The sequence below is a fragment of the Podarcis tiliguerta genome (assembly GCF_965153285.1).
Source record: "Podarcis tiliguerta genome assembly, chromosome: 8".
NCBI lineage: Eukaryota > Metazoa > Chordata > Lepidosauria > Squamata > Lacertidae > Podarcis > Podarcis tiliguerta.
In genome coordinates this window covers 79,412,379-79,434,272 of record NC_139541.1, presented here as the reverse complement: position 1 = coordinate 79,434,272, position 21,894 = coordinate 79,412,379, and the positions used below count along the sequence as shown (strand labels likewise).

The 21,894-nt window shown below is 43.7% G+C and overlaps 1 protein-coding gene across 1 annotated transcript in view; it reads left to right on the top strand.

The window, feature by feature from the left end:
• Nucleotides 1-232: 232 nt before the first annotated feature.
• ARHGAP35 (Rho GTPase activating protein 35) overlaps nt 233-21,894 on the top strand; it is a 90,813-nt gene continuing 69,151 nt past the window's right edge. Inside the window, exon 1 of the mRNA XM_083454716.1 lies at nt 233-703. The gene's annotated coding sequence lies outside the window, so the exon portion shown is untranslated. The remainder of the gene's footprint in view (nt 704-21,894) is intronic.

Genomic DNA, 21,894 nt, shown 5'->3' with positions numbered 1-21,894 from the left:
CCCCCCCCAGCGGGGAGGAGGAGGAGGAGGTGAGCCGGGCGCGCGCGCGCCTCTGCAAAGTCTTGTATCGCTTCTGTGCATGCAAACCTGCCTCGCATGCCTGCATGCGCGCGCGCACTCTCCCTCCCTCTCTCTCTGAATAGAGGTTCCGGAGCCCCGCCCACTTCTCCCCCCTCGCGCCGCAGCCCGCCCCGCCCACTTCTCTCCCCTCCGCCGGCGCGCGCACGCCGCCAGCCGCAACAGCAGCTTCTCCTCCTCCTCCTCCTCCTGTCTTCCCCCCCCCCTCCCGCCCCGCTTGCTCGCTGGGCTCGGCGCGCGCACGCGCAACACACACACAGGCGGTCTCGCGCCCTGTCTCTCTCTCTCTCTCTTTCGGTCGATGGTGCCACTGCCGCCGCCGCCGCCGCTACTGCTCCTTGTGAGGGGGAAAAGAAGCCGCCTCAGCCGCCGCCATTACAAGGCCGCTTTTCTTCCCTCGCTTCACCCCACCCACCGATACCCTCCTCCTCCTCCTCCTCCTCCCCTCACCGCGCCGGGGGAAGGAAAGGAAGGGAGGAAGGAAGGAAAGGAGAGGGAGAGAGAGGAAGGAAGGAGGGGAACATGGCGCCGCCTCCTTCTCCTCCCGCTGCCGCCTCGGGTCCTTCTCCGCCCCGCCCCGAGAGCCCGGCCAGGACCCGCTGCTGCTGCCGCCGCCGCCGAGCTGGTAGGTGCCTCCGCCGGGAGCCTCCCCGCCCAGACCCCGCTCGCCTGCCTCGCCTTCCCCGCCGCCCTCCGCACCCCGCCCCGGTCCCCACTGAGGGGAACGAACAATGAGGCGGCGGCGGCGGAGGAGGCGCCCCTCCCCCGATCCTGCCTCATCCCGAGGGGGCAGGGGCGAACCCCCCCCACGCCCCCCACCGCCGCAGTTTACCTCAGGCGTGGAATGGGGGGAAAGGGGGAGGGGAGAAAAAGCCTCCCCTCCTTTCTCTCTCTCCCCCCTTTTCTTTCGGAAATGGAGGAATCCCCTCCCTCCCCACTGCACAAGCACACATTGCGCGGGGAGGGGTGCGGTGCGAAGAAAAGACCCTTGCCTGCGAGGAGGTGGGGGGGGGGGAGAGAGAATGAGAGACGCCCCTTCTTCCTCCTGCTCCGTCCCCCACCAATACATGTCTCCCACCCCCGTTGAGGTAGCGGAATTTCGGGGAGGGTCGGGGGGGTGTGAGTGGGAAGCCAAAAGGCAAAAAAAAAGATCTTTTTTTCCTTAGGTATGTGGCGGAGGAATAATACAAGAGTCATCATCTATCTCCCCCCCCCATTCTCCCCCCCTCTTTCTCAGCCATTTAGTTTGGGGTTGGCAAACTTGACATGGATAAAGAGGCTCTGCCCCTACCTGCGTATTTGCAGGGGGAAAGATGCTTCCCTGCATCCCTGGCTGGGGGGGGGGATGATGATGATGGGGGTCCCTTCCACAAACTGCTCCAGTGTTCAGAGGGGCAGGGATGGGAGTTAGAAGCACGCATGCGGAGGGCCCTGGCGATGGAGGCGCAGGCTGAGCTGAAAAGGGGGGGGGTATTGTGGCAGGGGGAGGGGGAAGGCGCTTGAGTTTGGGGAAGGGCACTTGGGGTGCCCCTAGAATAAAACCTAAGGTGGAGTCAGTCACACCAGCAAACAAGTATTATTCTGTCTTTGACCACCCCCAGTGGCTGGTAGACATTTCTGCTGTTTTGCCTGGAGGGAAGCCCTAGTGTTGCCTTGTGGGGTGGGGTGGGGAAAACTACGAGGCTCAGGGAAGAGAGACGCAAAGAGAAATTCTTGCCAGCATCTTCATCCCTGAGTTACTGTTGGACAGAGACCAGTGGTAGTCTTCCTGCTGATTTCGGTTGGGTGGTTCTGCCTCCTCGAAGCATGATCTGAGGTGGATGGCTGGGGTGGCAAATGGCTGTTTCTGCAATGTATGCTCTGATAAACTCCAGATTGAATTATTGCCATGCACACTGTGGGGCCGCCCTTGAAGACAGCTTGGAAACTTCAGTTGGTCCAAAGCACAGCAGCCAGGATACTCGCTGGTGTTCCATTTAGAACTCAAATCACCCCTGATTTGAAACCACTGCACTGGTTGCCAGATATTTTCTGGGTCCAGTTCAAGATGCTCATGTTGGTGTTTGAAAGCCTTAGGCCCCAAATATCTGAAAGACTGCTTCCTTTCCTAATAATCCTCAGATATTAAGATTGGCAGAGGGTGCTCTCTTGGCAGTTCTGCTGCCCTCTGAAGTATTGGGGATGGTAGAGAACACTCCATGGCACCCCCTATATTCTGAAAACCCCATTCCAAGCTTCTAGCATCCTCAACATACCGCTTCTTCTGTATGCTGAAGACATTCCTCTTTATGTTGGCCTCTTACAGTTTTGATTTTTGTGATATTTGCAGGACCATATTTGTATATTTGATTTTGATTTTTGTTATTGACCTGTTTTGTTTTAATGTTGTCTTATTGTAATGTTGTTGTAACCTGTCCTAGGCAGATAGGAAAACTTCTGAATAAATAAGTGCCACCAGCTTTCCTCAGCTCAGTTCTTTGGGATATGGAGATTCTCCTGGTTTTAAAGGCATTTGGATAAGTTGAGAAGATGGCATAAGGGGAAAGTGACTTTTCCCTTAATGCACTACTGAGGCTGGGAAATAGTGCCTGCTGTCCTGTTGTGCATGCCTCCAAACTCTGTAAGTAAAAATGGGGCATAATTTTGACTCCTCAGTGTGTGCATTATCTCCTCCCTGGACTTCAAAAGTCCGTCTTTTGTCTTGTAGGGGGAAAATAGGCATCTATTCTTGGTTTCCACACACACCCTTCTCTTTTCCCTTTCTCTGTGCTTTTTGTGTAGAAAAAGTGCAACATTCAAAGCAGCCCCCAGCTTCTCTAGTTATTTTTGATAGGTAGGATTGTGGGATATGTCTTTTTGTTTCTCTTTCTTGTCCATGTCACTCTCCTGGGACATCTCCCAGGTTTCTGAGGAATGGCATATTTCTGACATGTGTAGTCATCCTAATTACTTAATCCTATGAAGGGTAATGGAATTTCCAATTTGTTAATGTGTGTTCAAACTGTGTGTTTTTTTAGCAAGAGTTTATCAAGATGATGATAATTAAATTCAGCTCTTGAAGATGGTTGGTGATACTGGAGAAGAAGGTAGAACAAGGTGTATCTTGAGAAACAAGGACCCTTTTCCTTTCACTATGCCTAACATTGGTTGAGGGCATATGGCTCCATCAAAATACCTTTTCCTTAAAAGTCATTCAAGATGGAAAGAAAAAGGAGAGAACATTTTCTTATAGAGATTGCAAACTCCTGGGAAACTGTTCCGTAATGTCCCTTTATGTTTTCAGACTCTTTTCCTTCCATGTTATTGAGATACCTCAAGGCCTTATTTTTTTAACTTTTTTTTTAAAGCAAATGTAGGTACCACTTGACTGCAAGACAACCTCTAAGGGGTTTACAAAAATATAAAACAAAACATAAAAATTATTGGTAAGAATACAGTTAATAGTCTGGAAGTATTGAACCTCCTGGTAAAGTCACAGATAGCCCCTCACCTTTGTGCTTTCTTGAAGGAAGGATGAGGTTGGCTAGTTGAAAGCAATGATTTTTTTTTCTTGAGAATTCTTTTTAAATTATTTTATTGGGAGAAATTTATTCTGTGGCTTTGTGATGAGCTACATAACATGTTAGGACACCACCTTTCTCCCGTTTCAGGATAGGGACTGGTCATGGTGGAACTCCTTTACCTTACCCTGGTTTTGACCTTCCCTAATAATCAGACAGCAGAAGACTTCCAAACCATGAATATCTCAGATTATTTCCGTACAATATTTTCCATCTTACGTCTTGTCCCTGTTTGGAGGCATCACCAAATAATATTCTTATGCAGGCAGTTCTGAAATAAGTTAGAATGTGCACAGCTGAAAGGCAAGTGATGGGTGCCCAGTTTACTAGACGTTATCTCTTTACTTTTAGTGACTGATTATATTGCAGGGACTCAGCCCTAGACTCAAAGCTAGGTCAGCATTTTATCCTTATGGATGACTCTGTTTTTGAGAACTGGATCATGTTCAGATAATTAGAAGTTAGTAAAGACTCCCTGCTATATCAAATATCTTAAACCATTAATTCTAATAACAGGACAGGAAACTGGGGCTTACAGTGTTGTTGGTCTAAAGCTAATTGAATAAAAGTTCTCTTGGATGTTTTGAGAAGTTTGAAGTATATTTTTGTAGCTGTTGTTCTGATTCCGGCCCTGTGTCAAGTTATAGCTTTCTGTTTGGTGTTGTGCACAGAAAGAGAAACTGGGTCTACACCCTCAGTATTGACACCAATATGTTCTGACCATTAGAATTATTTTGCAAAGGCAGTTCTCCAAATGATCATTCAGTTCAAAATTACTACTCAGTCTTTGTTTAAATGAGTATCCACATATAAGTAATCATGTGAATCAGTCGGTGATACAAGCAGAAATGTTCCCTTGTGATGCAAGTCAAAATAATTTTGATCAGTGGAACAGCCATGAGGTTTTAATTGTACATGGTGCTGGAGAAATCTTAGCAAGGACTCAGATTATGCATACCATTAGCTGAGGAGGGTTTTTTTTTTTTTTGTAAGGCTGGTTAATTATATTCAGTAGGAAATTAATTTGATCCTGAAAGGGCTTTTAGATTCATCTGCATCTGAGTGTTCAATTGCAGAGAGTTCTGGTCTCCAGAATTCAAGTTTGTTCTTTTAGTGAGGTCTGAAAATATTGCCAGTAGCAGATTTTCAGGATGTGGCAGTAAATAGCTAGTCCTCCCCCCCCCCCGCCACCCCACCAGTGTGGACTGAAGCCTTGTTCCTGGCTTCTTACCACTATTCACATTCTTAGAGAGAAATGTTAGTGTGTGTTCCTCTGTGAGAGCATTTTATATAATAGAATGAGTAGACAGCTTCACTGAGAGCTGATTTTCCCTATGCTCCCGAGCGATGTAACTGCTTTGCTAGGAGCTGTTGGAGATGCTCTTGTTCCATGCTGAGAGCTGACAATGAAGGAGGAAATTCAAAGCCAGTGATATATTTGCATCTGCTTTTGTTCTTATATTTATGGCTTCAGGAATCCTTGGAGGTAACATTTTCTGTGATAGTTCTGAGTGTATGCCTGTTGCTGAGGTTCTTTTGTCTCAAAGAAGGTACGTCTTCTGCAAAGGTTAAGCATTTTTTCTTACTCTTACCACTTGAGTAGGTAAAACTGGGGTGCTAGGATGTGTTGAGCCAAGGGACTAAATAGTAATATTTCAACTATTCTTGAAGCCCAGGAGTATTGGTAAGTTGACATTTGTCTTGTAAAAGATCTGATATTCTCATGTAATGCAACTGCATCTCCTTGAGCCTAGTTCAGATAGAAGAATGTATGTTTAAAGGAGAGAGAATTGATCCGTCCTGGCACCTAAACCTTTAAATGTTTACTTGCTTACTTGGAAGCAAGTGCAGTTTTGCTTATGTTACCAGTAAGCATGTTTTAGGACTATATAGCTTAAGAATGTTTTTAAAATGCATTCTGTGCTCAGTGTTTCTTATAGTAATTTTTGACCTTGTCCTCAAATAACAACTGAATGAATAGTTGAATTGCTGTGTCTCAGGAACAAAGTAGCACACTGGTCTGTTTCTAGCCCTGTTGATTTAGTATTTTTAGCTAAAGAACCAGCTACTTGCCAGTTTATAACAGCAGATATGTTTTCGAAATCTCTGTAATTCCACTATTAGGTTCTTATTTTGAAGGATGACGAGGTATTTTCAGTATTAAGTATCCTCTTGAGTCATTTTAATGTGATTGCCTGAAATATCCTGCTTTTCCCAGTCTTCCCACCTTTCCTTTTGTTCTGATTGAATTCCTTTCCTATACGCTTATCAAAAAAAACCTCTTGATTGCAGCTCCCTTTCTAATTCTGACATAGCATAGTCATTGTGTGCAGACAGATAACTCTCAAACTTTTCCTCTTGTCTTTGTGGTTAAAAAACAAATTGAACTGCTTGAATTAGTATAGTTCCTTGGAGTGATTAAAAATTGCTGCCACTTAAAGCCATGTGTATATTTTTATACTGTGGAATTAGATTAGAGATATACAACTTGCTCTGTATGTGGGGACACATTTAGGAAGTATTAGGGATTGGGGCATGTATTTTAAGTACACATGACATAAATGGAATTGGCACTACTGCAGGTGCCACATAATACCCATTCCGCATTTGTAAGCACTCAATGGTTTAGTATGACAGCACCTACAGTTTGGATCTCCCTGCCTATTGAGATAAAGCAGATGCCTTCACTGTACTCTTTTTGTTGCCTGCTAAAGACATTCTTATTTAGACAAGCCTACCCAGATGCTTAGGAAGTTGAGGTAATTTTAATCTGTTTTAGTATTTTAACATTTGTATGTTTTAAAGTAGGGTTGTAAATTTTTCTTGATTTGTTTTATCTTTTTGAGGCTTTTTACAATCAAGTGGTTGATTATTTATTTCATAAAAGGCACCTTTCCATGGTCATTAATTGGCTGGTCAGTAGTCTGACCAAAAGGTTTAGCATTGCTTTTTCTAAATATTTTGAATCATGGTGAACAGTGCTGCCTATACCCTTGTAGGGTTTTTTGTTTGGCACTGTGTGAGCAAGCTCTGTGCTCACACACATTCTTCTCTCATGCATTCTGATTTTTCTCCCTTCCGATTTAGTGGAAGCCATAGTTTACTGTTACCTCTAGGCCAGGCAAACTATGACTTGTGCTAAAATGTCAATGAGAAAGAAAATCAGATTGCACCAGAGTGCAGGCCTAGTTTTGTTGTTGTTTAGTCGTTTAGTCGTGTCCGACTCTTCGTGACCCCATGGACCAGAGCATGCCGCAGGCCTAGTTTACATAGTACCAGACCCTGGTTTGGTGTTAGATCTGAACTGTTGCAGTCTTCTTAAGAGGTTTGCTGACTAAACCTTATATGTAAACACTTCTTTAACACATCACACAAAACCATAGCTTAGCACAAGCCAGAAAAGCCAGACTGAGCTGCAAGAAATCTCAGGGTCATGCACTCAGCTTCCCTTTCACCCTGAAAGGAAGAGTTTGGAAGGTCTTGTTTCTACTTGTTATTAATCACAATTTGCCATGTTGTCCAGACCTGGAACTGAGGTTAATCATGAGTATGGCTAGTTTAAATAATCCTGCTTCAGTAACTGTGGCTTAGTTCACTTCTTGCTTTAAAACTAACCATAGATAATGTTAACCACAATTTGTTGCTGTAGATGACACAACAAATCATGGTTAAACAAAAGCTTCCAAGTTCTTCCTAGCCACACAGCCAGGGAATAGTGAGTGCATGAGACATGTTGCAGCTCATTCTGGCTTGTGCACGCTGTGGTTTGGTGCAGGGGTGCTGAACTTTTCAGACCTTCTTTGAGCCAATTTTGACAGATGTGCAGGGCAATCCACCTGGCAATCACAAACCGTTATTGTGACAACACATGATTGGCAGGCAGGTTGCCCCACCCATCTGTCAAAATCCCTTGCATTCCCTATATTCCTGTCCAAGATTATGGGGGGGGGGGGCGAATCTGAGAGTTCTTTGCAGCAGTTTCTCCCACACTGGGCTGGTACAATCTTTAAAAGTGTGGGAGAAAATGCTGCAAAGGGCGCCCTACTTTTAAGTGAGTCCCAGCTCTGTGTCTTAGCTATGGGGAGGAGGGACTGTGTGGGGAAACAAGCACCCATTTCGTCATTGCTGTGCAATGGAGTAGTCTTGTGAGTGCTGGTGTCAAAAGCAGACCTTGGCTCTGGCAAGGACTGCTCCATGAGTAAAAAAACCGGGCCCACTTGTTTTAATTGCATGCTTACGGAAAACAAGCAGACACCTCCTCCCCCCTTTTTAAAGTCCACCCATGCAAGGTTTGGGGGAAATGACTTCATGGACCAAATTGGGCCCATGGGCCAGAGGTTCCTGTCCCAGTGTAGAGTGATGTGCTGATGAGTCATTTTGAACTTTTGGATAGGGTCTGAAAGCAAAACTTTATTGATTGCTTAGTAAGACCACTTGCCAAGGTGAGGATTTAAATTTTTATTATTTATGTATTTTGACTTCTGAACATCTACTCTGTATCTTACCAGATGAAACAGAACAGTGGTTTTAAGCAACATAAAAATAAGACAAACTGGGGCTGATGCTAGTTGGAATCCAGCAACAAGTGAGGGCCAGAATTTCCTCACACCTTAAGAAAGTTTTTTATTCTTTTTGGAGAGGTGTGTCATTCATTTCATTTAGAGGGACACATACACATATGAGAGAGAAAATAATTATGGAAGTGATAGCAATTTTGGACTAACTTCAATTATTGTAGAATAGCGTAAGACATGTCATGTAGGGCATTTCATGCTTCTATGAGCAAAGTCATTGACATCTAGAAATAGGTAGGAGGGTCAATCAAGGTGATTTAAATAGTTGATTTAAACCCAGCTTCTAGCTTTCCTAGTCATTTATTTCCTGAGCAAATGTGTGCAGTGATACCTCGGGTTAAGTATTTAATTCATTCCGGAGGTCCGTACTTAACCTGAAACTGTTCTTAACCTGAAGAACTTTAGCTAATGGGCCTCCTCCTCCTGCTGTGCTGCCAGAGCACGATTTCTGCTCTCATCCTGAAGCAAAATTCTTAACCCGAGGTACTATTTCTGGGTTAGCGGAGTCTGCAACCTGAAGCGTATGTAACCCGAGGTACCACTGTATACCAAATGGTTGCTGTATCATTTAAACCAGGGACTACCAATTCTTTAGCTTCTGCACATTCATAGAGGGAACTGAAGGGTAGATGGGAGACATCAACCTGGAAAGGTAGCCCATCTAGGAGAAGGAAAACTCTGATCCTAAACATCCACTGCTTTGCGGACATCCTCAAGAGAATAGGCTAAGGAGTAAACCCTACACAAATCCAGAGTGGAGTCCCTAAGATGATCAGATGGTGCCTTGTATGCCTCCTTCTAGCAACTCCTGCAGCCAAGCTGGTGCCAGAAGTATTACTCTGCTTTCTTTTGGACTATGTCAGTGAGGCCGAGGGGGGTGGGTCTTGTCATCTGGGCATCCAGGAGCTCCATACCCATTGCCTAGGCTTGAGCCCTGGGGAGGTTGCTTCGGTGATGATCTCACAGCAGTTTGACTTCACCCCCAGAGGTGCACTCCATTGTCTCTTGAGACGGACAGATGCCAACAGTACAAGAAGAAGTCTATATGAGATTTTTGCTTGTGCATTCCCCTTTTGTCCTCTTAGAAAGATGAATTCAGAAGCTTTTTGGTTCTGCTTTTGATTTAACCACAGCTCTTGTTGTGACCCTGTTAATCTTAGCTATGGTTAATTTAAATGAGTCAATTAGGATTTGAAGTTGGTTGGTTTGAAACCATAGTTGGTATTAACCACAGTTTGTTGGTCCGGACAACATGACAAAACATAGTGAGACAGAAGCTTCTGTTCTCTTACTAGCTTTGGCAGTGGAGGCATGTAAGGGAGCACGTGGGCCTGAAGCTTGCTCTGATTTGTTCATGTTTTGTCATCCTAAGCCATAGCATAGCACTTGAATGCACTTATTGGTTTGATAAAGGGTAATAGTTGAGTGTTGTCCACAGTCGCACTGAAGTAAAGTTCTGTTGAAGGTTATTAGACTCACATTGGCCATGACTAACTTCAGCAGGATTAGAGCCTATGAATATATAATTTAATACATTTTTATTACATATATAATTTTCAACCCGGTTAAGGGGCATTTTTATTACTGTGGTTTCTAGCCCTCATTGTTGTGTAGCAAGCAATCTGGAAATGTGGTGGTGAAAATGCTGAAGGATGTGAATTGAATCAGTTAGAAGGGAGCCATTAAGATATTAGCTGTATAGCATGATTTCTTCATGGCCTGAGCCTGGGCAACGGTATAGTTTTAGATCAAAGGAAAGTGTATATTTTTCAGTTGGAAGCAGTTAAAATACCTCCCCCCGCCCCCACAATGCTGAACATACTGCCCAAGTGTAGATGTTTCTAGATAATGACGGTTATAGTAGCCAGGTAGGAGTTCTCTAAATGCCTTGGTGATAATTGTCACTATAAACTGATAAGGCATGATGCAAGCATATGCTTCTCATCAACAGTTATTTATTGGCAATGTGATGCTGCTGTTGTGATAGTTTTAATGGGTTGAAACCTATTGATTACCGTATTTTTCGCACCATAGGATGCACCGGACAATAGGACGCACCTTGTTTTAGAGGGGGGAGAACAAGAAAAAAAAATCTCCCCCTCTCTGCCCAGCGCCCCTTCAGCGAAGCGGCAGGAGGCGCTGCGCAGAGAGGGGGAGGATTTCCCCCCTCTTGTTTTCCCGCTCTAAAACAAGGTGCCATTTAAGGTGCGTTCAGGCAGCTACCTTGGAAGCTAGGAGAGCGAGAGGGGTCGGTGTGCACCGACCCCTCTCGCTCTCCAGGCTTCAGGTTCCTTTCGACCTGCTCTTTGGGGCTGGCGGGTGGAAGCCCACCACCAGCCCCAAAGAGCAGGTCAGGGCGCAGCGGAGAGGCTGCTGCCATAGTCGCGCATCACCTCTCCAGCTGGGAGAGAGTCAAGGGGCTAGGGCTTCTTTAGCCCCGCACGCTCTCTCCCAGCTGGAGAGGTGGCGCGTGGCTAAAGAGGCTCCTGCCATAGCCGCATGTCACCTCTCCAGCCGGGAGAGGGTCGTGGGGCTATGGCGTCTTCATAGGACGCACACACATTTCCCCTTCATTTTTGAAGGGCAAAAAGTGCGTCCTATAGAGCGAAAAATACGGTATTTTTTGAATCCTCTGACCCAACAGGCAATGCAAACAAAACAACATAAATAAACAATTTGATAAACTTAATATAGAAGGCATTTGTGTTATCACCAAAAACATGGAAAAATGAGTATGCCCCATTGTTCTGTCTGCATGTGTTTTTCAAAGACCACCTGTTTAATAAGAATAGCTTCTTTGCTGGATCAGATCAAAAGGTTCATCTAGTCCAGCATTTTGTTTCCAAGAGTAGCTAGCTAGATTCCTCTAGAAACTCAACAGCAGAGTTGTTTTGTTGCTTGTCCCCATCATGTGATACTGTTTCTGAACATAAAGGTTCTGTGTTGATCCCATAGTTATTAGCTGTGGATAGATCTCTCCTCTACTCCAGCTCATGTCCAGGTAAGATCTTAAAGATTACACTGTGCCAGCACCATGAGATTAGAGCGGTATGTAGCAACACCTGTGCCAGGCACAGAAAACATTACCCTGACATGACAGCAGTGTTATGCCTATGTCTATGTGAGCAAAAAGGTTTAGGATGAGAGATGCTGGTGTGCAAGGAACGCACCTGAAAGCTTCTGGTGATTGTTTCATTCCTTCTGTAGTTTGAGATCTTGCACAGGAGGAGGGCAACACAAGAATAGACCTTTTCTGCAGTGGCTCTCTGTTTGTGGAATGCTGTCCCCAGGGAGGTTTGGCTGGTACCTTCATTATACACCTTTAACAAGGCCTTTGGCTGGTTGATATCTAATGTAAGCTTACCAGATTTTTTTCAATTAATCCGGGGACACTTTTCAACTTCAATAGGAATGATAGGATTTTCTATGGGGACTGATTTGTAAATCCGGGGACTGTCCCCGGGAAACGGGGACATCTGGTAACCTTAATCTAATGCTCTTTTAAAATGTGATGTGGGAAGTGGGATTAGTACCTTGTTTTTATTTTTATTATGTATTTTGTGTTTTTTTAATACAGTATTGTGTTTTTATGTTGTGAACCACCTTAAGATCTATGGGTATAGGGTGGCATACAAGTTTCTTTATTATTTTATATTGGGGACACTATGTAAACTATACTACTAATGTTATTGCAGAACAGCTTGGATTTCTCCCCCTATTAATCCTCTTCTTCCCACCATATCATTACACATTTTCTTTTATTCATATTTGAAATGGGCGTGGCAGTGAATAGAGGTTTTGATAATGTGACATTCTAAAAAAAGGTAAACTTTAACAGGTGAAGTAACATTTACACCCCCTGCCTATAATATTCTAGTTTTGCATATCATATCTGACAAAACAAAGAAAACTTACTTTTGTCCATCACAGCTGTGATGTTTTATTTTTTCCTATGCAATGCAGAATGTAGCAGGCACGCTTACAGAATTAAGCTTTCATTCCTTGCCAGTTTCTTAAATGAAAGCAAAGGGGATTTTTGGGGGCCTTTGTTTAGGACAGAGCAGTGAACGTCAGGCCCAGGGTCCAAATATTGCTCTCCAAGCCTCTTTACATGCTGCATTCCTTGCTAGCTCTGCTGTGCACCCTCCTTGAGTACTTTCGCCTCACTGGAATGTGCCCTTGAACTATGATAATGTCTCTTGCTTGTCTAGATGGAGAGATAGGGGTGTGTAGAAACTTCTGGCTTGCATATGTAGCCTACTGTACAAAGGTAAGAGTCATGTTCATTGCTCCAGCCTCTGTTGCCTCTGGCTCAGCCCACCCTGGCATGCAGCCCCTGGAAGTTTGCTCATGAGGCATTGTAGCCCTGGGGCTGAAAAGGATTCTCCTCCCCTAGTATAGGACATGGATGGAATCCTGTTCCCTGAATTGGATTTCATCATGTTCTTATGATACAAGGCTGCCATGAACCTGGGGCACATTCCAACTCACTGAGAATCAGCGTGTCTGCTTTAGGAATTGTTTCATCGTTTCCAAGTTTAGGGACACAGATTCCCATAAAAGACTTTTTGCTAAAGTTGGGGTAAGCAGTTCAATAACTTCATTCTTAGATATTATGCATCTGTTAGAAACAGTTTTTCGGGGCTTTGTACAATACTGAAAGAAAGTGGATTATTTCCCAATTTTCTCCAGTATTGGACTTCTCATCCATGCTGTGTGATGGGTAATACCTGTTTTGGGTGCAGACTGGGCAGAGCTTCTCTGAGCAGGACTATGAACATTATGCATTTGATAGTATGGGATACTGGTTAGTGCTTTGGTATATTCTTGCTTTTTTCCTCTATCCCAGGGTCTGTGTTCGACTGTTTGAAATACACTCAGTAATGTAGTGTGTGTGGGCTCAGAGGTTGTCAGCAGGAGACAGGAACTGGCTGTCACGCTTGTCTCCTGTGCAGTAATGGGTATCTTTCTTGCTGTGCCAGAGCCAACCTAATTTATGCCTGCCCAATGATTTGGCTGTCTTGCACTGCGGGTAGATAGAGAGAAATGCCAGGTAATCTCATGTAGGTGCTCTTGTATCCTGGTCTCATTAAGGCCAATGGTTTGGAATGAACTTGTACAAAAGCTTATTTGCATGTTTCCTTTTTGGAAGAGGGCTGTTTCTCATCGTTAGAGCATCTTCTGTGTGCAAAGCACATATCCTTGGAGAGGGCACTGCCAGTCAGTGTAGACAATACTAGATGGATCTGATTCTGTATAAGGCAAATTGCCAAGTTGCAGTCTTCCTATTTCCTACCTCTGGTAGTTGTAATGTGCTTTTAGGTAAATAAGGGGAAAAGGATATGTGGGACTTGACAAATCTTGAGGAAAATAAAGTATCCGTGGATGATCTTAATGTTACGTTTCAATCTGTCTTTCTGAGTTGTTGTTGTTTTTTGTATACTGTAACCAACAGTTCTGTCACTTTGTATTTTCTGTTGACTTATTTGAGTGCAGTATCTCATTTAAGTTTGGATTTCCCCCTCTTGTTATTTATTTTTAAAATCATAGTTGTTCAGTGGGCAGCCCTTTAAATTGGTTAAATTCTAGCAAAAGAAAAGTGCTCATTACAGTGGTACCTCGGGTTAAGTACTTAATTCGTTCCGGAGGTCCGTACTTAACCTGAAACTGTTCTTAACCTGAAGCACCACTTTAGCTAATGGGGCCTCCTGCTGCCGCTGCACTGCCGGAACCCGATTTCTGTTCTTATCCTGAAGCAAAGTTCTTAACCTAAAGCACTATTTCTGGCTTAGTGGAGTGTGTAACCTGAAGCATATGTAACCCGAGGTACCACTGTACTCATACTCTTCCATCTCCTAAAAGGGACTAATAAGTTTTTGAAGATTTTGCCTTTATTGTCCCAAGAGGTTTTGGTTTAGAATGGCATTTACTCGTGCTGTTCTTAGCTGATCAGTTGCTAGTTCACACTAGCTGTATGTGTAATCCTTACAAATAGGTTGGTTCAGCCCAGTAGTGAGGAGTTTCACAGTGGAGAGCTAGAAGGAGGGAATGGAAGTTTGTTCTGCAGTTGAGCTGAATAATATTTTTGGACTCTTATCTTGTGTAAGCTGCAAATTATACATTTGCCATTTGCTGTGGTTGTCCCATCCACTTGGGACTAAAGCTTTTTGCAAAGAAGCAGCTCTGAAGGAGCTAGGAGTCTTGGTTGACCACAAACTTGACATGAGCCAACAGTGTGACGCAGCAGCTAAAAAAGCCAATGCAATTCTGGGCTGCATCAATAGGAGTATAGCATCTAGATCAAGGGAAGTAATAGTGCCACTGTATTCTGCTCTGGTCAGACCTCACCTGGAGTACTGTGTCCAGTTCTGGGCACCACAGTTCAAGAAGGACACTGACAAACTGGAACGTGTCCAGAGGAGGGCAACCAAAATGGTCAAAGGCCTAGAAACGATGCCTTATGAGGAACAGCTAAGGGAGCTGGGCATGTTTAGCCTGGAGAAGAGGAGGTTAAGGGGTGATATGATAGCCATGTTCAAATATATAAAAGGATGTCACATAGAGGAGGGAGAAAGGTTGTTTTCTGCTGCTCCAGAGAAGCGGACACGGAGCAATGGATGCAAACTACAAGAAAGAAGATTCCACCTAAACATTAGGAAGAACTTCCTGACAGTAAGAGCTGTTTGACAGTGGAATTTGCTGCCAAGGAGTGTGGTGGAGTCTCCTTCTTTGGAGGTCTTTAAGCAGAGGCTTGACAACCATATGGCAGGAGTGCTCTGATGGTGTTTCCTGCTTGGCAGGGGATTGGATTCGATGGCCCTTGTGGTCTCTTCCAACTCTATGATTCTATGAAGTGTCCCGCACCTTGATATTTCTTTGGACTTAGAGGGTCTATTGCCTCTTAAGTTTTACTCTGCTTAAGCCCATTATGACCCACACAGGCAGAGGTTACATACACATATACAGATGCTAGAGTGAACATGTGTTGGAGGATCAGAATCAGGCTAGCTTGCCCCCTCATAAGTCGTCTTATTTGATCTCATATCGGGTGTACGGTTCGAAATAGGGCCTTACTAGCCCCAAAGTCCCAGTCACCGTATGTTACACTCTGGTTTAGTGGTGTACATATCTTGTGGTTTGGTCCTTCATAAGCATCAGTGGGCAGCAAGGGAATGTGGGGTGAGCTGGTGTGAAACCGATCACCCACTATGGTTTTGCTTGAGTATTTGCATAAAAGGAGGTTTATATGAAATTCAGAGAGGATCACAGATCAGGTCCACTATAGGGTATATTCATCTCTAACATTGAACCCTACAAAGCTTCTAATACTTTTACATGTGCTGATAACACAGCTCTGTATTACCCCCCTCCTTTTTACATCCAAGAAGCATTTGATATACTCCTTAGACCATGACATTGTGAGCTTATTCAAATTCAGCATGGTTGCATGGTAGGGAATGCATTACAATGTGCATGTAGAGAGGTTAACCAATAGGCTACTGGAATAGTAAGGTATTAGTAAGAATAGTAAGATATAAATAATATCTATTATATTTTAAACGTATTTGTGGAAGGAGGTTATTGGTTGGTTTTTGTTTTATTATGTATTTTGTGTTCTCATTTTGCATTTTTATGTTGTGTACTGCTCTGATCTTCAGCTGAACGGAGGTATGCTAATTACTTAATTAATTAAACACATCAGTATCAGAAAATATGTCCAGCCAGTATTTTGACTACTTCAAGTAACTTGATAAGCGTAACCTATATGAACTTTGAAATTGGGGTCACTGAATAACATTTTAAAATAATAATAATAATTTTGCTATATTTTTTCACATCAACTGATCAATATTAAATTAAATATAGGGAGTGACATTCAGTGGTGCTTGCCCACTTGCACTACAGAAATCTTGACTGCTGGAAAACATCAGACTTTTACTACTAACTCTGTTAGTAGTTTTAAACTTTGGTTCACTGTCTCCTGTAAATTGTTTGATTTTGAATTCCTCTGAAATGGAACGGAAGTGAGAGCTATACTCATGAAGCACCTATTAATTTCACTGGGGTTTGTGATGGTAATGTTCCTCAGTTGATGGCCCCTTTTTCTTTAGCTGTAGTTTTGGAGGCTAAATTCTGGCTTTTAGCTGCCTAGTTATAATTGCAGAAGCCTTAAACCATTATTTTTAACAATAGCTTTACCTTTCTCTTTTGAGAATATCTTTGTCCACTGAACACATCCCTGGGAGTAGGGAAGGCAGGCTGTGATGACCTGAGATAGAGCCTGAATTCCTCCCCCCCCCCTTTAGTTGGATTTAATGACCCAGCTAGGGAGGTGGTTTGGCTACTGTCCAAGTCTTCAACTATGTGAGCTGTTAGATGCTTCAGAGTGTTCTGATACCACGGTGATAGGGCTTTGGCAGTGCTCAAACAAGCTATAGAGTGTCTCACATTATTTGTCTAATTCTTATATGTTTGAAGTCTGCTCCCTTAAAAAAATATTTGACGTTAATAATAATCTATTTGAATAATGATGCCAGAATAAGGTCTTTACATTTTCTCTTGCAGCTTGAATATTGATGGGGAAACTAGGATTTCCCTTTGCTAGTGACGGATGTGTTTGAGTTGATAACCTCTGCTTGCTTAATTTTTCTTAATACAGAAAACAGAAGAAACACCTTCTTCTTATAGTCCATTGAACTGCAATGGGGCAAGGTAAATCTGTAGATGAGGGGAAAAAACTGTGTGCATTGCTTATAAATCACAGAGAGAAAGAGCATAGCTTTAGAGTTCTATATAGGGCATTATTTGAAATAAGCCTGGTTAAAATGAATAGATGTTATACAGTCTTGCACTCTTAAGTTGTTAAGCACAGTGAAAAGAGTTGAGGAGTACAGAGTGATAACGAACGAGCCTTAGAGCTTGGGGTGTGTTCAGTTGCATCTTAATTGGCATCTTGATATACCCAACCTGTACGGTACAAATTCTTACGTGCTTATTCGGTGTTACAAACCATCTTAGTAAAAATAGTTTTTTATAGATTGCAAACCAATTCATCTCACTGTTACAATGAATAAGAAAACAGGTAGAAAATATTAAACTTTATACTCTGTCTGTTTCCCTGAACTTCATACTGTTCCCAGGTTTCATACTTGTAACATCCCATAAAATATCCAACGCTTTATCTCAGGGCAGTAAGGGATAAGCAGTAGTAATCTAAACATGGGCAGTGACATCATACCAATTAGTAGCTCTTAAATTTAATACAATTGGCTGCTAAACTAAAAAAGGGGTGTGTGCATTGGGGTGTGGAAAATAAGAGAACTCACTGAAACAGCAAAAAGTGTGATGCCTTTTAACTTTTTTATAGGAATGCTTGGACTTCTTGGCACCTCATAAGGGTTGATGTTATAGGCCAGGGGTAGGCAACCTAAGGTCCGGGGGCCAGATGCGGCCCAATCGCCGCAGCGGTCCGGGAATCAGCGTGTTTTTACATGAGTAGAATGTGTGCTTTTATTTAAAACGCATCTCTGGATTATTTGTGGGGCATAGATTTGTTCATTTATTTATTTTTCAAAATATAGTCCGGCCAACCACAAGGTCTGAGGGACGGTGGACCAGCCCCCGGCTGAAAAAGGTTGCTGACCCCTGATCTAGGCAGTTTCAGTTGCACCTCTTTCAACAGACCTAAGAACTGTGAAGGCTGTCTGGTTCTTCTTAAAAGAGGGTACATGGAGTTCACAGAGGTTGACACTTCCATGTCTGGAAACCCCCAGTAAAGGGGGGGGGGAGTAGAAATGCTGCTAGCATAGATATTTCCCTTTTTTGTCTCGTTTATCACTTTTAATTAACAGCTGGCAAAGACGGGGAGCTTTGTTGCTTGAGGAACAAAGCAGTCAGACTGCATCCCATCTGCTGCTCTAGGAAACTAAAGCAGAAAGGTGAGAGAAATCGCCCCTCACTCCCTTTTAAGAACCAATCCAAGAGAGCACAGTTCTCTGACTGGATGGGAAAGGGAAGCACAGCTCTTTTTTTGTGGTAGCACAAAAAGTGGTGGAGTAGTGATGCTGTCTTTTATGAAAGATTCTGAGCAGGTCTAGAGAGAGGTTATTGCGAGAACTGGACTACTTTAAATGTGGCAAAGTTTATTTACCCATACTCCCCCCCTCCCTTTTTGCTGTGAGCAGACATTGTTTGCTCTCTATGCTGCATGGGAAATCACCTTTGAACCTGAAGGGAGTTTCCAGCACAGCCTGCGATACAGGAATATGAAGGCCTTTTGTTTCAATGCAAAATTTCAAGAACTTTACTAACTCTTGCAGTTAGTAGCCTAGCTAGTTTTTGGATCTTTGGCCCTATAAATTACAAATGCTAATATCCAGTTTTGCTATTGGTTTAAGACAGGGGTGGACAACCTTTAGCCCAAAACCCTCACTCCCTTCTGGGCAATCTTCTGAGACCAGAGGCATGGAGGAACAAATGTTAATTTTACATTTGTACCGTAGGCTTGTTCCTGCCATCCAAGCAAGCAAGAGGCACGGTCAGAGTTCAAGGCCACATTCTAGCCAGGCAAAACTACTTGGGCTATGAAGCAGGGCCAGCGAGGATGTGGCCTGGGGAGAAGTTTGTGGCTTGGAGAGAGATCTGAAGGCCAGTAGAGAGGTGTAGAAAGGGTGCTCCCCAAGCAAAAAATCCACGTAGCAGATAGTAAACTCTTTATTGTCAAAGCTGAAGAGTAGTTTGTATGGCTCCGAATACCCATGCACACCAGTCTAATGTCTAGGCAGCTATTCCCAGGTCTGCACTTTGTGCCCTGTATCAGGAGGTTTTTAACACTTGATGTTTTTATTATGTTTTAAGATAGGTTGTTGGGGCGCGGGTGGCGCTGTGGGTAAAAGCCTCAGCGCCTAGGGCTTGCCGATCAAAAGGTCGGCGATTCGAATCCCCACGGCGGGGTGCGCTCCCGTTGTTCGGTCCCAGCGCCTGCCAACCTAGCAGTTCGAAAGCACTCCCGGGTGCAAGTAGATAAATAGGTACCGCTTTATAGTGGGAAGGTAAACGGCGTTTCCGTGTGCGGCTCTGGCTTGCCAGAGCAGCGATGTCATGCTGGCCACGTGACCCAGAACTGTCTCCGGACAGCACTGGCCCCCGGCTTCTTAAGTGAGATGGGCGCACAACCCTAGAGTCTGTCAAGACTGGCCCGTACGGGCAGGGGTACCTTTACCTTTACCTAAGATAGGTTGTAAGCCACCCAGAGTGGTTGGTGAACCCCAGCTAGATAGGCGGGGTATAAATAATAAAATCATTATTATTATTATGGAGCAGTTGTAGCAACAAGGGGCCACTCCACTTCCACCAGTTATGTACCTCCCCCCCTACAGGCTATGCGCATGCGGCCAGAGACTGTGCCTGCATGTCAGCTTCCTTTGCTCATCCCTCTTCAATTCCCTACTGGTGCTGGGAGACAGTGGTGCAGGAGGAGGCGGGGGGGGACGACACCTGGCCCTTTGCTTGCCTGACCTCCCTCTTTTTCTGACCCATTCTGTGCTCCACTCTCCAACTGTGAAGCTTCGCCTTGCCCTGACTCTTGCCTCCTGACAAGTACAGTTCCCCACAAATCACTGCCCCCCCCCGAGTCAAACTCCAGGCCCCCTTCTCCTGGTGCACACTCATCAGTGTCCTGCCAGTCCCTGACACGTGATTTAAAATCTAGTTATTTTACTCACTCATTCTGATTTAATAACCAGTGGGGCTATTGCTAAGTAATTGCTGGGATGCTAAACAAGCTATTTTCCCTTTTAAACCTCAGTTTTTATGCTGAGGTGTGTATTGGCTTTCCAGTCTCAGAACAAGCTGGCGAAGGTGTCCAGCAGATGGACTTAATTGACAAATCCCATTTTAAGATTAAACTTGTGGGGAGATAGGATTCCCATGTATCAAATACTGGATATTTTTGGAAATTCTGAGTTGTGTTTTGCATTTCCCTCTTTTATTTCATGTCTGCTTTCTAAATGATTTTAACAACAGACTTCCTCTTTATAACTAAATAGAGAAGCCCATTGTTCTTAAAAGCTGAAAGTAAGAGAGATGGTTGGACATATAACTAGTACTGTTTGTCGAGAGAAGCTCTCCCTGTGCTTCATTTAAAAAATACATGTGACTTTCTGGTTACAGATTTGCTTAGATGCTGTGCAACATTTTTTGTAAATCTCAATAGGCAAAGAAACCCTTTTTCTTTACCTGTGCAGCACCCCCTGTGCCAGTTCAGGCTTAAGGGTTTTTTTAGGCACCATGGATGCTGTCTTTCTCGATTTTCATACCCCTAGTTAGGCATATCAACAGAAATGACTCCTGCTGTGTAGGGCCCAGAATGTTTTTCCTGGCCAAGAAGCAAAATTAAGCCTTTCTTGCTCTTATACAGGGGGTGTTTTCTGCAATATTTCAAGTGGAGATAAGAATACAGCATCTTATATATGTTTAATTTTATCTGTCTGTCTATCTATCTATATCTATCTGTCTGTCTGTCTGTCTATCTATCTATCTATCTATCTATCTATCTATCTATCTGTCCATCTATCTAGAAGCACTAGGCAAGCTAAAATGAGGGTGCATTTGTACAGTAGGCTGTACATGATGTATTTATAATGTGCGTGTGCATATTAATCTTTCGCCTAACATAGATTTTGTGATAGCTAATAAAAGTTGCTGCTTGAACACTGGATTCTTTGAGTACATTTTCTGTTAGCAGAAGGTTTTGGTATGCAAGTCTATTGAAGTAAACAGAAAAGAGAGAAGCTTTGCCTGTCCAGCTAGGAAGAAGAATGAGTTCTTTTAACAATAATAGTAAAAGCAAAACAAAAAGCAAATGTAGCCTTTCTTTTAATTTCTTTCACATAAGTAGCAGACTTAGGTGAGATCTAAATTGTTGAGTGACAGGTTTTACTCCATACACCAGGATTTCTGAAGGTCATCCCTTTACTTCTGCAGTTCCCCGTCTTTAACTTGAAAAGCCACCCCCAAAATCAAGGGAACCTCTGGAGCAGCACTTGACGCAGCTCTAGGATTTCAGTACTTGGTAGACACAACTGTCGGTCGCATGCACAAAAATCTTTCCATCTCAGTCTCATTTTATTGAAAGAACTGCAAGAGAATTATGTACATTCTTGAAGTGGAAGGAGGATTGTCCATGCTAATATCCTCCCTTAGGGATGGTGGTGAGGTATGCTACTAATGTGTCATAATTGAAGTTTTACAATATGCCTACTTATCTGCTTTGCTTCCAGGGGATTGTGCTAATCTTAGATGTGTCGTGTTGAAGGAATAGTATTTTGGAAAACCCATCTCTCGTAGTGGGCCTTTACCCATGCAACGGATAGTGGGCTTTATGTGCTGCGGAGAATGCATGCTGCTAAGCCGGGCTCGAGCGTATTCATCCCTGCTAGTAGCAGTGCCTGCGTGATTTGTGCACATCCTTGGTTTCTCTCCTTGTATCAGTAAATTTCCGAAGGGACCCAGAGGGTGATGCTGGGGTTGGTGTGCATGGCCTGTAAGCTCATGTACACCCTTCATCTAAGAATAGCCCATCTGTTGCCTGAGATTAAATGTTTCAGATCCAGATGGTTAAAAGCTTAAATCAGCCTTTCCAAAGATACAAATGACCCATTTCAGAGATTTTCTACACTTGA